Raw genomic sequence first — 15,274 nt, forward strand, 5'->3', positions numbered from 1 at the left:
TAGACAGGGCAGTCCTACAATCTGCAGTTCATCAGCCATATCCTGGCCCCTCCCACCTCACTCTATGGATGCCACTCATTCCTCAATGCCCACTGGTGAGTAGATGAGATCCAACAGGCCCCATGTGGACCCGTCTATGATTACAGGCCCTGCCCAGGCCAGCATCTCTGCCTGGGGGCACTCCTAATCCACAGGCTCAGTTCCTTCACTCAGCATCCAGAATGCAGTGGCTAGCTCCCTAGGGCAGGCCGGGCAGAGCAGAACCTTCTGACGGATGGGAGGGAGCAGGAGAGATGAGGCGGAACACGGTCTCAGCAGTTTCTAAGGAAGAATGCCCAACCTGAGTCTGGGAGTGGAGAGAAAGTATCAGCTTTCCCAACACTGCAGGTAATGGGATAAGACCTCCTCACCAACGGCTGACATAACAGGAGCCCACTGCTGCCAGGGAGGGGCAGGGCACCCGTGGTTGCTGGGTACCCAAAACTAACAACTGCAGTTGGCTCAGGACTAGAACCTGCTCTTTTAATAAAGGAGCCTTTATTAAATACAGCTCTGATCCATCACCACGGCTTCATGACTTCTGATGGTTTACTATTGCCTGCAGAATACCTTGACCCACAACCAATGCGGGATCAACATTATATTAGTCAGGGTTCTCCAGAGAAACAGAACCAAAAGGATATGTGTGTATGTGTGTGTGTGTGTGGTGTGTGTGTGTATAGAGAGAGAGAAAGAGAGTGAGATTTATTTTAAGGAATTGACTCATGTGATTACGGAGGCCAGCAAGTTCAAAATCTGCAGAGTAGACCAGCAGGCTGGAGACACAGAGAAGAAGTGATGTTGCAGCTCAAGTCCAAAGGCAGTCTGCTGGCAGAATTGCCTCTTTCTCGGGGAAGGTCAGTCTTTTTTCCTATTAAGACCTCCAACTGATTGCATGAGGCCCACCTACATTATGGTGGGTAGTCTGCTTTACACAAAGCCCACTGACTTAAATGTTGATCTCATCTAAAAAAAAAAAACCTTCACAGAGACATCTAGAATAATGTTTGATCAAATATCTGGGTACCATGGCCCAACCAAGTTGACATATAAAATTAACCATCACGAAAATGGTCTTCCAGCTTCTTTTCCCAACATCCTCCTAACACAGGCCCTTCCTCTGGCCACTCAGAGACTAGTGACCATTCTTGAACATACCGGGAACTTTAGTAGCTCTGGGCCCTTGTCCATCCCCGTGCAGTCCTAGAACCCAGTTCCTGTATCTCAGCAGATTTCATTGTTATTAGTGTTTACCTGCCTGTCTGTCCACTGGATTCTTTACATTCTCAAAGACACGTTCAGTCTCTTATTCACCTCATTGCCGGTATCTAACACAGTAGCTGGAACTCAAAGACTTTCAGTGGATGTTTGTGGAATAAAAATTGGTCCAGAAAGCTGAAGACCCACACCAAAGATGAGGGCTGGGGGCATTAACCATGGTCAGAGATGGACCAGGAGATGTGAGTTCAGAAAGTCATAATGAAGCCAAGCATCACTCCTGGCTTCGGAAATCCTAGAAGGCTTTCTCAAGGAAACAGCATTTGCATTGTGCCCAGCAGGATAACGGGATTTCAATACGCAGAGATAGAGGAAGGGCATTTCAGAGGAGGGAATTCCCTCAGTAAAAGCACAGAAGTAGGAAGATGCAGAGAATGTTCAGGAAAGAGTGGATTGTTTTCCTGGAACATAGGCTACAGGAAGGTAGGGTACAGAAAGAGGCTGGAAAGCCAGAGGGGTCAGATTATTGCAGGCTGCAGTGCCAGGCTCAGCACCCTGCAAGTATTGAGATGCAGGGGTGAACCATCAGAAGCTGTCTACACCGGGCAAGGGTTGGGGAGTGACATAATGGTTCAGGTTGGGCTGTCACTTCTGCCTCTGCCTGAAAAGTTATTAGAGTGAGGTCGCTAATGTGCCAGTCCCAAGGGGTGAGCTCACTGATGCCAGAGTGAATTAACTGCCCAGGGTAGGCAAAGGAAGCCACCTTCGCCGTCATTCATCTGCAAACCCTAGACAGGGCCAAAGATCTGACTGCTTCGGTTTCACTCAGTGGTGTCATTTAGACACCGTCTGAAAGAAGGAAAGAAAAATGTTTCAAATGCTAAAAGATCAAAACAATGTCTATGCCTGGCCACAAATGCAAGCAAACGAAAGGATGAGTGGAAGGATGCCATCAAGATCGTCCCTAACATGGGTGGAAAGGCTGGGCTCGTGGGCTGGGGGCTAGAGTCCACACCTCAGCAGGGGCCGGGGGCTGGGCTTCAAAGGCCCGCTCTTCCACAGGCTCAGGATGACCCTTGTCTCTCCAACAGCCCGGGGCTTCCGGCCTCTGCACTGCTCCGGTGCGTGCCCAAGCGGGCTGGGGAGAGGCAGACGCGGGCTCACTCTGCTGACACATCACAGAGAAGCGGGAGGGAGCAAAAGAGGTGCCGGCCACTTTGTCATCCTAATCTCTCCACGTCCCCCACTCTCTGTTTTTTTTTCCCTTAATTCCATCTCAAACATGATTGTGAAGGAAGAGCTCCCCAAAACATCTTTTTCAGTGTTTCCTCTTGACCCTCAGCATCCAGGGAAGAGCAAGTCCTCATCCTCTGCTCAGCTGCTCCTCTGCTTGCGCACGCCTCACTCCTGACAGCTGCCAGGAACGAGTTTCCTGGGCCTTCTGTTCCTGCCCGCTCCAGCCTGCGGGGCTGAAAGCTCGGGGCCTGGGGACATGTGGGCCTCTTGGCTGGGCCCCCCTCACCTGATCAGCATGGCCCGCCGGGGCGCTCCCAGCACCTTGGGCACTTGTGGTCCAGTTTTGTGGTCCAGGGCTGGACAGGGGCCCAACGGTGCTGGAACTTGGCATAAAGCTCTGTGCATAAACACTCACCGCCAATGTCTTGGGGTACAGGGCAAAGCCTGCCCAGCGTGCCCAACCGCAGCCAGCGAGATGCAGGGCGGGCACTGATTCGGCCCGTGTATCCCTCTCGGAGTTTTAAAGCCTGGCCGCTGTGCTTTGACGCAGAGCTTTCAGGAGAAGAAAGCAGGGCGCAGGACCAAACATCCCAGAATATTACTTCTAGTAAGGTCTTTCAGTGAGGAGAAAGTAGACAAAATGATTTTTTTCATTTAAGAAAGAAAAAACCTCGCAGGAGATTAAGAAAATGAATGGACGGCTTATTAAGTACGGCAGTATTTTGTTTACTCCCTACAGGCTGCATTTCACAATGATGACCTTTCTTCCTGTAACAAAAAAGCTGATCAAGGGATGATAGTTGTCTTCCTGCAGCCTCGTCAAGCTTTCCTGTGGCAAAATGTCTTCAGGGAAGATGCGGCAGTTTCTCGGAGCTCTGCTTCTTCCAGTAAAACTGCAGGTGGCAGGTAATTCTAAGGGCTGCGTTCCTCCCCAAAAGAAAGCGTGTGGACCATTACAAACTCCCCCGCCCCTGAAAGAAAAGCAATGAAGACTGATCAAACAACAACAACAATAACACTGGATTTTGACCCCTAAGAGCCAAGGTGGGAAGGACCCTGTAAGGAGGAGGGCCCCTCCAGCTCCGCCATTCTGTACTCTGGAGCTCCTGGGGCTGTGAGAGGGGACGGAACTATGAGGAGGGCCCTCACTGGGTGCTAGAACAAGAGAGCAGACCCTTCCCTGGTCAGGTCATTCACTGCATTATCTGACTTGATCCTCACTACAAGCCTATGGGTGAAGGGGGTGCTATGATTATCTCCATTGTTTGCGTAAGCAAACGGAAGTCCAGATAGGTTAAGGAACTTGTCCAAGCTCACACAGCTAGTAGAATTTCAACCAGGCCTGTCTGAGCCCAGGACCTGAGATTCTGACCTTTTTTAACTATCTGCCTCATGGGCTGGCTTGAGTGCTGCCATCAGCTCCTTTCTAGTGAAGCCCTGCCAAATGGTCACTCAGGAGCCGGGGACCAGGGCAAGGAACACAGTTGAGAAGAACAGCTAGAGCCTACCCACAGGGGAAGAAAACAGACAGATATGGACAAACCGTACTCCATTCATTCCGCCAGCGATGATCCCAATGCTAACCCCCACTTCTCCCAGTACCCCCGGGGACGACCCCCACCCTATGGCTCCAGCTAGCCACAGATAACTTTTTGCCCAAATATTCCAGATCTGACTTGTACAATAAAACATCAAGCCTACTGAGATGCAGCATAAGACAACCAATTTAATATATGTAGCCTCTTCCCTTCCCTCCCTTTTAGTCTGCGGTGGCATGTTGGGGGAACACACAGTACATTTACAAATGATGGTGTCTTTCTTCACCTTCTCTGCTCTCCTCTCTTCACCTACCTGGAAAGTTAAAGAGGTGGGAATCGTAAGGGACAAAATAAATTGGGGGGAAATGTCATTTTCAAATGTCTAATTCTTTGAAAGCCAGTTGCAAAAGCCAGTGCATAAATCTGTGCCGCATTGCCACATTGCGTGGTCCGCTCTTTTCCTGGGAACTGCCCCAGGGACCCAACAACTCCTGCTCTCAGTTTGGTGATCATCTGAACTGCCCGGAGTCAGAGATGTCCTCTCCCATACTGCACGAAATAGTCACTGTTGATGGGTGCCCACCGGACACACAGGATTTGTGTAAAATCAGGCTTAAGTAACACAGGATTTCACACTCAGCATCTTTGTTTCCCTTAGTTGAGAGAGTCAGAGAATGCAGTCCCCCGATTTGTGTGATTAAATCCTAGCAAGACTTCTTTGCAATCCAGCTCCCAAGTCACTCATTTCCTACATTGTTATTATTACTTTCCAAAAAGTTTGGAGGAAATGCTCCAAAGAAGCCAAAACTTCAATCAACCATCTGGGGTGTTGGCAACGTGATACCTGGCGGCCTTCTTACAGGTAGGGTGGCGGGAAGACAAAGAGTGGTTTCTCATTACTGAGAACAGTGGGGCGTCAGGATGGCTCCATTGCTGGCAGTACTTCAACCAAAGACCGAAGTCTCAAAAATCACCTTGCTTCTGGATGTCATTAATCCCTAAGGAGAAAATAGCATTTACTTAGTCCACATAGTCTCTGAGGAACACAACTACAGAAAATCTATCCCAATGCACAGAATCAAAATATCCATTTTTGAACAGTCATCTCTCATCTTGTAGTGGGTTCAGCTGCATCCTGTTCCCGGGGCTGCTCCAGACTGTACCCCACCTCTCTCCGGTGGAAACCACTAGGATATAGCTGATGCTTTCTCTCTGCTACAAGTCAAAAAAATTAAATGAGCCCTAAAGAACGGAGAACTTTGGAGAAAAAGTAAACAGCTGTCAAAGCAATTTGTATAAGAGACACACACTCAAATATTGGTACTCCCAAGATCTACAAAACCTATTTATACATCAGCAGTTGAATTGCTTGTGAACGCCTTTGCACAAATAGATGCTGACCAGGAACATCAGTCTGCAATAGAAAAAGATTCTTAAGGGACAAATGATGATGTACAGACGGAAAGAAAGAATTCATAGCACTGTTTTCACTAGATATTCCCCTGTGCCGCCTTAAGTGACTGGTGACGAAGCAAATTTAAATAGTCATTTGTGGCAGACATTTCCTTTTTGTTTACACTGCATGACTCCCTTTTGGGAAAATTCCCCTCCCCACTCCCTGTGATTTCCCGGAGCTGTCATTCCTGTCATCTTGCCTCCCATGAACAGAAACCAGCACAGTCTGTGCCCTTGTTGTCTGAGGGAGGCAGCTTCCAAGATGGCTCCCAATCATCCTGCCTCTTTGGGCCCAAACTCTTGCATAGCCCCAGCCCACGGTGTACCAGAGCTGTTCTTTGTGACCAATAGAATATGGCAGAAATGGTGGTGTGTCTCTTCCAAGGTTAGGCTATGAGAGGCTGCGCCTCTCTATTGGGCTCTCGTCTCCTCTCCTCTTTCTCTCTTGGATCACTCACTCTAGGGGAAGCCAGCTGCCATGTGGAAAGGACACTCAGGCAGCCTAGGAAGAGGCCATATGGTGAAGTACCCAACAGCCAGCAAGAAACTGAGGCCTGCATGCAACCACAAGGGTGAGCTTGGAAGCAGATCCTCCAGTCCTGGTCAGCCTTGAGAAGAAGGCAGCCCTGGCCAACAGCTTGACTGCAACTTGTGAAAGACCTTGAGGCAGAACCACCCAACTAAGCTGCTCTCAGATTCCTGTTCCACAGAGATTATTTGAGACAATAAATGTTTAAACTGCTTTGGGGGTAACTTGCTACACAACAGTAGATAAACAATAGATAATACATTGGCCGATCAGACTATGCCAAACTCCTGAACACATTGAATATCACGATTGGTCCAGGGGTGGAAACACAATCCAAGCAAGGCCAGTCAGAATCCTTTTCATGAACTGATATGGAGACTCAGTGACAGAGAGTCAGGCCATTTTCTCTGGGATCCCAACCAGAGGCCATACTGCCTCCCTGATGGGCATTTGGAAGTGTGGGGACATATTTAGTAGTCACAATGTATGGAAGTGCCATTGGCACTTGATGCTGGGAACCAGGGATGCTAACTATCGTGCAATGCGTGGGACTGTCCCACACAACAAAGAATTACCGATTCCAAATTGTCAATAGCACCCACATTGAGAAACCTGGGGCTAGAATCTTCAGTGGCTTGCTTTATTTATTTATTTACGCCATATGAAGAGACCTGTTACAAGAATGAAGCAAATTGAGATGACAGCAGAACCAAAATATATTAAAAGAGAGAAATATAGAGTCCTGATGATAGAATTTGAATCCCTGGATCCAGCCATGCCTGAAGCCTGAAGTAGTACCCTTTGATCTTCTAAACTACATGAGCCAACAACTTTTCCTTTAAGCTTAAAAGAGGTTAAGTTGGGTATTGAAGTTTGACACGGAAAGAACCATACCCAGCTGCTTCATCCTTCAACCAACCATTCATTCAAATAATATTCACGGAGCCTTTACTATGTGTAAGTCACTGGTTTAGATCCTGGGAATATACAATGAAAGACGGCACTTTCCAGAATGACAAGGAGTTAACTAACAGTTACAATACAGAGTGATACCAGATGTTTACACACACACACACACACACTTTTTTTTAACACTAAGGAAATACAAAAGAGGAACGTCAGCTCAGTCTAACAGCAAGAGGAGGTTGTCAAGGAAGATCTCACTCTGATAAAAAAGGAAATTGATAACTTATAAAGGACTGTCTAGAAATGCCAGCGGAGAGGGTAGAGGAGCCCTGTGTGACAAACAAGTGACTCATTGCACAGGCCAAAGCTTTTAATATACCCCAGTGCTGGCTATGGAGGCTGAGATCACAGTGATTCAAGAATCACTTACAGGCCATTTGGGAGAGCACAGAGTAATAAGACAAAGCGGCACTGATCCAGGAAGCGGGCCCTTATAAAGCATCCGGGCCATTCTCCTTCTCTACTTCTTTATGATCTCTAGTATTTCATCTTAAGAAATAAATCTCTATCATGAAAGCAACTCTGTTTTTAAAAAGAGATAAAAAGAGAAAGATATTCCTTCCTAACCAGACTCAGGTCAGAGTAGGCAAAATCATTTTCATTATTGCTGACATCTTTACATCTCCTTCACCCAGTACACAGAAGGATGGGAGGGTATTAATTGGTGCTATTATTGGTGCCATTGCAATAACTCTACCTCCTAATCCAGAAGGGAAATACGTAATGCCGCATGTTAAGGAGGCTCTCAATCTCTTGTGAGCACTCAAACCGGGTCTTGGTTTTATGTAGAGAAAGGAGTAGCCACTGAATTTTTTTTCCAGAGACTTCCCCAACTAGCTCCCCAACCCTGAAATTTCCAGGCCATCAATCAATCACGTCATAACATCAATTGCTGAGGACACAGCATTATTCCAGGCACCATAGGAAAACATGGGGAAAGAGATACTGTTGTTTTTCTCAAAGAACTTACCATCTTGTTAGGGAGCTAATCATGAAATGACAAAAATTAGATGTGACAGAGCAGACTGAAGGACAACAGGAGAAGAGTTAGGAGGCAGTTCATAGATGCCGGCCTGGGCCTTGAGCCAGGCCTACAGAATTGGTAGAATTTGATCAAGAAGAGAAAAGGAAGAACATTTTCCTTAAGGCCAGGAAGGTCAGAAACTAGAGGGAGATGACTAGACAGCCAAACTGACAGGCCCAAAGATGCGTGTTGGGGAATAGAATCAGAGAAGCAGTGTGAGCCAAACCAGGGGCCAGTCAAAGGCCGGGGTCCAGCTATCAATCTACTGCCTCTCAGCCTCAAATCCACGCTTCTTCACCTGCTCTGCGATAAGGGGGCTGTAAGTGTTTCTCCTTTGCAGCAAATGCAGTACCAAGCTTTGTCTGCAAAGAGCCCTGGGTCCGTGCAGGAGGAAGGGGCTTCTCTTGCTGGTTCTGGTGTGCTGCTGTCTTCTCCCCGCCCTGGGCTGCATGACTCACAGTGGCTGGCCCCAGCTGTGCCCCCAGAACTCATCATCCAGCCCCAGTCTCTGGTCACCCAGGGTGACCACCTGGCCATGGCGCTCCTGATATAGACACCGAGCACACCGTTCTTGCACTGCCCTGCTGAGGAGCAGGTTCCTGACACCCCACTGCCTTCTGTGCGCTCTCCTGCCAACCTCAGCCTGTCTCCACACCAAAAGGGTGTCTCCTCCTTGCCTAGCAACGATGGACCACCCAGAGAACTTCCCACCACCCAGTAGGCTGTGATTACACCTTCTCCAACCCTGTCTGAACACCAGCCCGGGAGAGGGGCCCCCTTCCAGGCTTCTCCTCCCATGAGTGTTCTCTAACAGCCTTAGGGCTTTCTTTATATCTTTATAGTTACTTCCCTCTTGTAGTTAATAAATCTTTATATTAAACTTCCCATGTTCAACTTACTGTGTGGTTTCTGTTTCCCGATTGGGCCCTGACTGACACAGGAGGCAGGCAGAGGAGTCTAGATGATGTGGTAGAGATCCAGGCAGGCGGGGGAAGGGGATACGTGTGTTGAAATCAGGAGTGAGGGAGCTAGACAAGGAGAGCAACAGATATTACTGCTGCTTCATTCCTGTTCTATCTGATCAGCCCAGAAAGTGAAGAAGAGAGAGAGGAGAAGTGGAGGGGAAGAGAGAAAGGAGAAGCGGAGGGGAGGAAAGAAAGGAGAAGCGGAGGGGAGAGAGAGCAGAGGATGGGAGGAGAGCATGAGAAGCATAGTCTTGGAGATCTACTCCATCAGGCTTCCCAGCTGCCCATCCATCCACCACAGTCTCCAGGTAAGTGGCCTGGCCCTGCAGATTGAGCCTGAGAGTCAGCACTGTGAGGTGTTTGAGAATGATGAGGCTCAGAAGGGCTTGGAGAATGGGTTGGAGTGGGTGGTGAAGGCAGTAGAGGGAAAAATGCAGAACCTGAGTTGACTGGCTGTGGGACTGGATAGCCCAAAGGAAGAATGGACAGGAAATGGTGGCAACCTAGGTCTCAAAAGCAAAGGATGCTAGGGAGGGGATGGGGAGGAAGCACAAGGTATTTTCAGAAAATCTCCCTTAAGAAAAGAGGACATGAGGGAAGGAAAGGATTGGCCTCTCTTTTGTGTGCAATGCTTGGGCAAGTCACTAGCCTCTCTCCCTCAACTTCCTTGCTTATACAGTAGGAATACTAACACCTACTGTAGAGTATGGTCTTAGGGATGAAACGCAACACATCTGGGACCATGTCTGGAACTTAGCAAAGCTCATTATGTTGGAAAGTAGAGAGCAAGGGATGAGTGTCCCAATGGGTACACCTGGGGCCCAGGTGAGGGAGTGGAGGTGAAAGGGGCTACCTGCAAAGACAGGGCTGCTCACACGCTGGAAAAAGAGGGAGCAGCAGGAGGGCACCAGGTCCTGGGGCAGAGAGAAGGGGTCCCTGAGTGAAGAGAAGACATCAAAACGAAGGAGGAGTGGACACACCTTCTCACAACTTGGCCTAGGGCTGGTGGGCCTTTTCAACTTCAAACTAATCATAGTAACACATTTATTGGATGTTTCTGTTCTTTTTGGCAGGGCAGGGTCGTTGTATCGGGTCACCCAAAGTATGTGAATAAATTCTTTTCATGGTAGCCTCATATGGGTGGGTCAAGGGTCACCCCTGCTCTGTGGTCACGCCCAAAAGTGAGGAGAAAACACAGGTGTCAGCTTTGTCATGGAACTTCCTGCCTCCAGTTTTTTTTTTTAAACTTATGATCTTAGAAAATTCCCTGAAGGTTAATTAAAAGATTTACTTTCCAGCCTCTGGCGTATTGTGTTAAATATATTTGTTGGTTTGGATGTCAACAGCAACTGATATTTGTGAATAGCTTATGCAACATCAAAGAGTCGGGTAAAAGAAGAGGAAAAAAAACCCTCAAATCCTATATGCCACAGCTGAATAACCATCTCACCTTCAGTGCTTATTAAAACAATCTAATTCTATAGAAGAAGCATTAAATGAAAAGACTTTAAGTAAATAAATAAATTCAAACAATGCAAACTCTTAAATTAAATAAAGCACTCCAGTGTTCACATTTGTGTATTAAAATACGATCATACATTGATTGGATCAAGAGTAACTGACAAATATTACTTGATAAATATGAGAGAGACTCCTTCATCGCACTCCATTATATACATTAAGAAGAAGAATCAGGACATTGGCCAAGCGTTTCAATCTCTTGAACCAGAATTCTAACCTTTTCTAAATCTGATGATGACGATGATAATTTTTAAAAGGTTTCAAAAGAAAAGCAGAAATTTTCAGAAAGATGCACTTTAAAATGATTTTCCCTTTGAAAGATAGCTAGCTCTATTCACTCTTATAAAACCAACACCCAATTGCTCAGGAAGAGGTTTATGCTAATAAGAGCTGATTCCCTTGGTTTATCAATAATTAGTTACCATTAAAAGCAAATTTCATTAAGTCCTTCTCCAAAGTTCTGAACCCTCCGCTTCAATCAATTACTTAACGGTTGTGCCGTGAATTAGAGACCCACTTGGAAACACCAGAAGGCATGTTAGAGTCATTTAGCACTTGCTTGCTTGGCTTCTGCAGTCAGTTGGTATGTAGGGAAATAAAATCGGCTTCAGCGGTATCGTTGGAGAAGTCAGGGCCCGCCTGGCTCATCTCCTGCAGGTAACTCTCTTTGCAGACACCACAATCCTATTGATTCCTCCATCCCTGCCCCGTCCCCACTTCAGACCCTGCAGTCTGCTCTGTCAAATGCCATCTTCTATCACCATGTCCTGGGGCTGTGTGCCTTTTTTCCATGCCAGACTTTCCCCCATGTACTCAGCCTACCCCGCAACAGGCATGGCAACCACAGCAGACTGAATGCATGCCCAGAAAGCATGCTTGCTTTTGAGCCAGGTAGCTGGATGGGCTAAAACCACATTAGCCATTTCCTGGCCTGTGAGTGAATCTAAAGCCCTATAAAAATTAAAAGGGGGTAATGGAAACCTTGTGGAAAATCAGAAAGAAAGAAAAACACGGGAAGGATCAATGATAAGTGTTGAGAAAGTCTCAAGTATCACAATGAAGTCTTGTCTCTCAAGATTTAGAATCCTAGAATCTCCAGATTGGATAGAACCTTGAAGGTTATTGGATTAGGTAAGGTAACTGCTAATTGCTAAAACAAATAAATCCAGGAATCTCAATGGCTTAAGAAAACAGAAGTTCAAAACTGCAAGGGAGGTTGGGAAGAGTAGTCTAGTCGATGTCCAGGAAGAAGAGAAAACAGGTTGGTGAGCAACCACCCAAGCTCTACCCTCGTTCCCTTGGACTGTCTTTCATACCGCCCCTTAATCGCCTATACGCGTATGGCACACCTGTCTTTGAACACCTCCAGTGAGCAGCACCTCATCCCTCGCTGGAAACCATGCGGCATCCTCAGGGCCTGATCAAATGAGCAAGTGGAAAATCTGACTGTTGGGTGGGTCCTGCCTATGGCTAGATGGCTCTCCACATCCTGTATCAGAAGAGCGATACACCAACTGGGTTTAAGTCTGAACTGACCCCAGTATTGTTAGAAATGCAGGCTCTACAACCGTAAGGCAACTGGAAACTTTGAAAGTCAGCCTAATTTGCCTCTGGAAGGGTTGGAGCAACAGACTCAACAGAGATAAAGACCTAGAGCATTTTTTGAGTATCTAAGGCTGAGTGAATAACGCAGGTCATTGTTAAAAATCACTGCACGATCAGTTCCTGTCTACTCATTTGTTTACAGGAACATTTGGATGTTTTGTCATCTGTAAGGCTCTAGACATAGGTAAAAAATTGTATTGTTCATTTGTATCAATGGGTATGTATTAACTCAAGTTGTTTGCATAACAGGTTTATTAGTAAATTCCCTATTTCTTGGGAAGACTGAAGAAAAACAATGCAACACACACACCCCCAGCATGTCCTGCCTATTTATTACCACCTCTATAGACACTGACTCCAGCTCCTCTAGTGTTTCATATGCTGTGCATCAGTCCTGATTCCTCATACAGGTGACTGGAGTTAAATGTGACCCTATTGTGACGCCTGTCACCTTGTTGAGAGTCGGATTGATCTGTAGCACAGGATGTGCTAATTCCTGACAACAACTGTCATTGTCAGACACTGCAAACAGTGAGATACTGTGAAAGAGCACGCGGAGAGATTTTAACTGTCGAAAATCAGTTGTACGTAGCAGGAAATAAAGATGGAGTAAAGAGTTCGGGGTACAGAGGGGAGAGTGTACTGGGTGGGACCCATTCTCACAAGATGCGTTTTGGATCCTAAATTAGGGGAAGCCTATAAACCTTACTTGGAGAGCCCCATTTTCTAGAGGACATTCACAGACAGCCTTCGTTTGTCTGAGGGCAGCAGCAATGCTTGTATTTGAGGGGACTCGCTCTCTGAAGTCCCTGCATGTTGTAAGCAGGTGCATGAGCATAACAGACACAGGCACAATGAGGGCTTTGGAAATACAGCTGACAACATCTGTGCGGTGGAAGCAGCAAATTCACAGGAGCACCAGGGTTGGGGAGAGGATTATAGAAAGGTCAGCAGTGGGAGCCCTCTGGGGACCATGGCCTTTGTGGCAGGGGGACTGGGCATGCTGCTGGCTTGGGGCTGTGTCTCCCAGAGGCAGCCAGTAAGGATGAAGATAGCTCTGACAGCAGATGCGGAAAGATCTGAGGCTGTTATATTCACAATCAGCCTACGCTATCTCCTATATCACTTAACTTCAGAGTGCCACATTATAGAAAGGCAGTAGTCTTAACAGTAATTTCACTGAAGTAACCTTCTTTTAATGTATAGACAGGTCCATTTCCAGCACGCTACTGCCAGATTTTTCTCTCCTTAAAAACAACAACAAAACTTGATTCGCGCATTTATTTTTCTAGCTCACAATGTGCCATATTCCACGCCACCAGGAACATCTTCAGCATGCTATTTGAGGCGGACGGCTGCTTCAAAGAGATTGATAATGCTAGTGCTTATTAAATTAATATCGAGTACAAATGTCTAAGGGGATGCATTTTGTTTTCAAGCCCGCAAGAACTTGTACAACAGGAAAACAGAAAAAATTCTTTTTTTCTAATGAGCTCAGAGCATTTTAAGGCATTCCGGATAACCTAATAACAGCTTTATGAGATAGGGGACATAAAAATCAATGTGTCTATTTTACAAATGGAGAAAGAGAAAGCCAGAAAGGACTTTCAAAGCCCGGTGGTACACTGTGCAGAGAAATGGGGTGGCAGGTAGCCCAGGGCCGCAGACCAGCACCCAACAGACATTTTCTGGTGACGACAGGAAATTCAGGCCTCTGAGCCAAGGCTGAGAAACTTGTTGACACCCTAACTTTCTTTACTGTCTCTCTAAACTTTGTCTGACTTTATCTCAAAAAGATGCTTGAAAGGGCAAGAAAGAGTTTGCCATTAAGTAAAAACTAGGCATACAGCAAACATCTACTTAGAAAGGGGTCTTTCTTTTACACATAGGGAAACTGAGGCAGAGAGGGCCATGGCTTCCTCTGAACAGCAGTAGTAAGCGTCAGAGCCAGACAAGAACTCAGACGTTCTGATTCCACCCCCATCCGAGACTCAGCACTGAACCCATCTGGTAAGCCCTCTTTCAACAGAAAACAGACAGGCAAGACTAATGGCTGTTTTGGTAAAGCCTGCGTAACATCTGATCCAACTCTGCTAAGAGATCATCTCGCTGACGTTTTGATTTCGAAAATGTCAAAACACGTAAAGGATCATGAAGTTAAAATTAAATCCCAGGTGAGTTGGAGAAAATTGTCAGGTTTAAAAAAAGAGGATAGAAAGAAATGAAAAAAAAAAAAAAACCCACTTAGTGCCTCTCACATAACAGCAGGAAACACTGTTCTCAATGACAAGATCAAGGCGGCCTCCCTGAAAAGGCCCCTGCTGGCTTTCCAGCCACCACAAAAGCATTCAGTGGAGAAAGTTCTCAGCGACAGGCTCTGGAATACGTTTGTAGAGGACGCGGAGAGAGGGAGAGTCCTTGAAATGATATTTGTATACTTGGAACATTCAAATGAGGGTGTAGGACAAGATAAGAGTCACTCCACTTAGAGAAGCTCATTCCCTCCACGCTAAGGGAGCCACAAATTCTAAGAACCATTTATTCTTTGGAATAAAGAAAGAAAAAAAGAGAGTGGAGTCGGGAGAGAGGGACCGAGGGAGGCATGTGAATCTTCATCATTCGTATCTGGGAGAGAGGAATGGAAGGGCAAGGAAAAGGAGGGGAGGAAATTCACCGCAAACTCTAAGACATGCGCCCAACACTGAAGCTGCTGCAAACATCTTCCCGAGGTCCCTGCCTCGCCTGTTCCGCCTGCCAGGCCTGGCTCAGGCACAGAGAAAATGTGGAATAAGAATCCCAAAGAACCAATCGGTGAATCTTTCTGTATTGTAAGAAAAACAATAGGCTAGCAAAATAAATTTTCACAAACTGTCATCGGGGTGTGAGTCTTAAGCTCCATTTCTGAGGGGGGCATGACATCGTCACTCTCAAAGGAGCACGAAAGGCAGATTTGGGTGTGGAACAGCTGATGTCAAGTTAGCGGCTGGGCAAGTCCAACGGGGTGACAAGTGGGGGCGCCTACCTAAGGGGAGATGGGCACAGGAGGTGCCTCTTCTAAAAACCACGCACAGGGCCCATGCTGACGTCTGCTCCTCTTAAATTTTCAGGTCAGTTTGAAGATAGAAATGAATATTTTCCTGTCTGTAAAAGAAAATGGTATTTTTGAGTAAAATCTCAA

At 46.6% G+C, this 15,274-nt stretch overlaps 1 protein-coding gene across 2 annotated transcripts in view; it reads right to left on the bottom strand.

Annotated features, from left to right (window-relative positions):
* Positions 1–15,274, bottom strand: part of RNF182 (ring finger protein 182) — a 115,461-nt gene that overhangs the window by 10,144 nt on the left and 90,043 nt on the right. The window contains exons 2-3 of one of the 2 annotated variants that reach the window (XR_011505196.1): positions 4,345–5,029; positions 2,909–3,464 (exon numbers count right to left, since the gene is read on the bottom strand). The gene's annotated coding sequence lies outside the window, so the exon portion shown is untranslated. Of the gene's footprint in view, positions 1–2,779; positions 3,465–4,344; positions 5,030–15,274 lie in introns of both variants that reach the window. The other variant, XR_011505195.1, reaches the window with a different exon arrangement.

The sequence above is a fragment of the Equus asinus genome, chromosome 8 (genome assembly GCF_041296235.1).
Source record: "Equus asinus isolate D_3611 breed Donkey chromosome 8, EquAss-T2T_v2, whole genome shotgun sequence".
Lineage (NCBI taxonomy): Eukaryota > Metazoa > Chordata > Mammalia > Perissodactyla > Equidae > Equus > Equus asinus.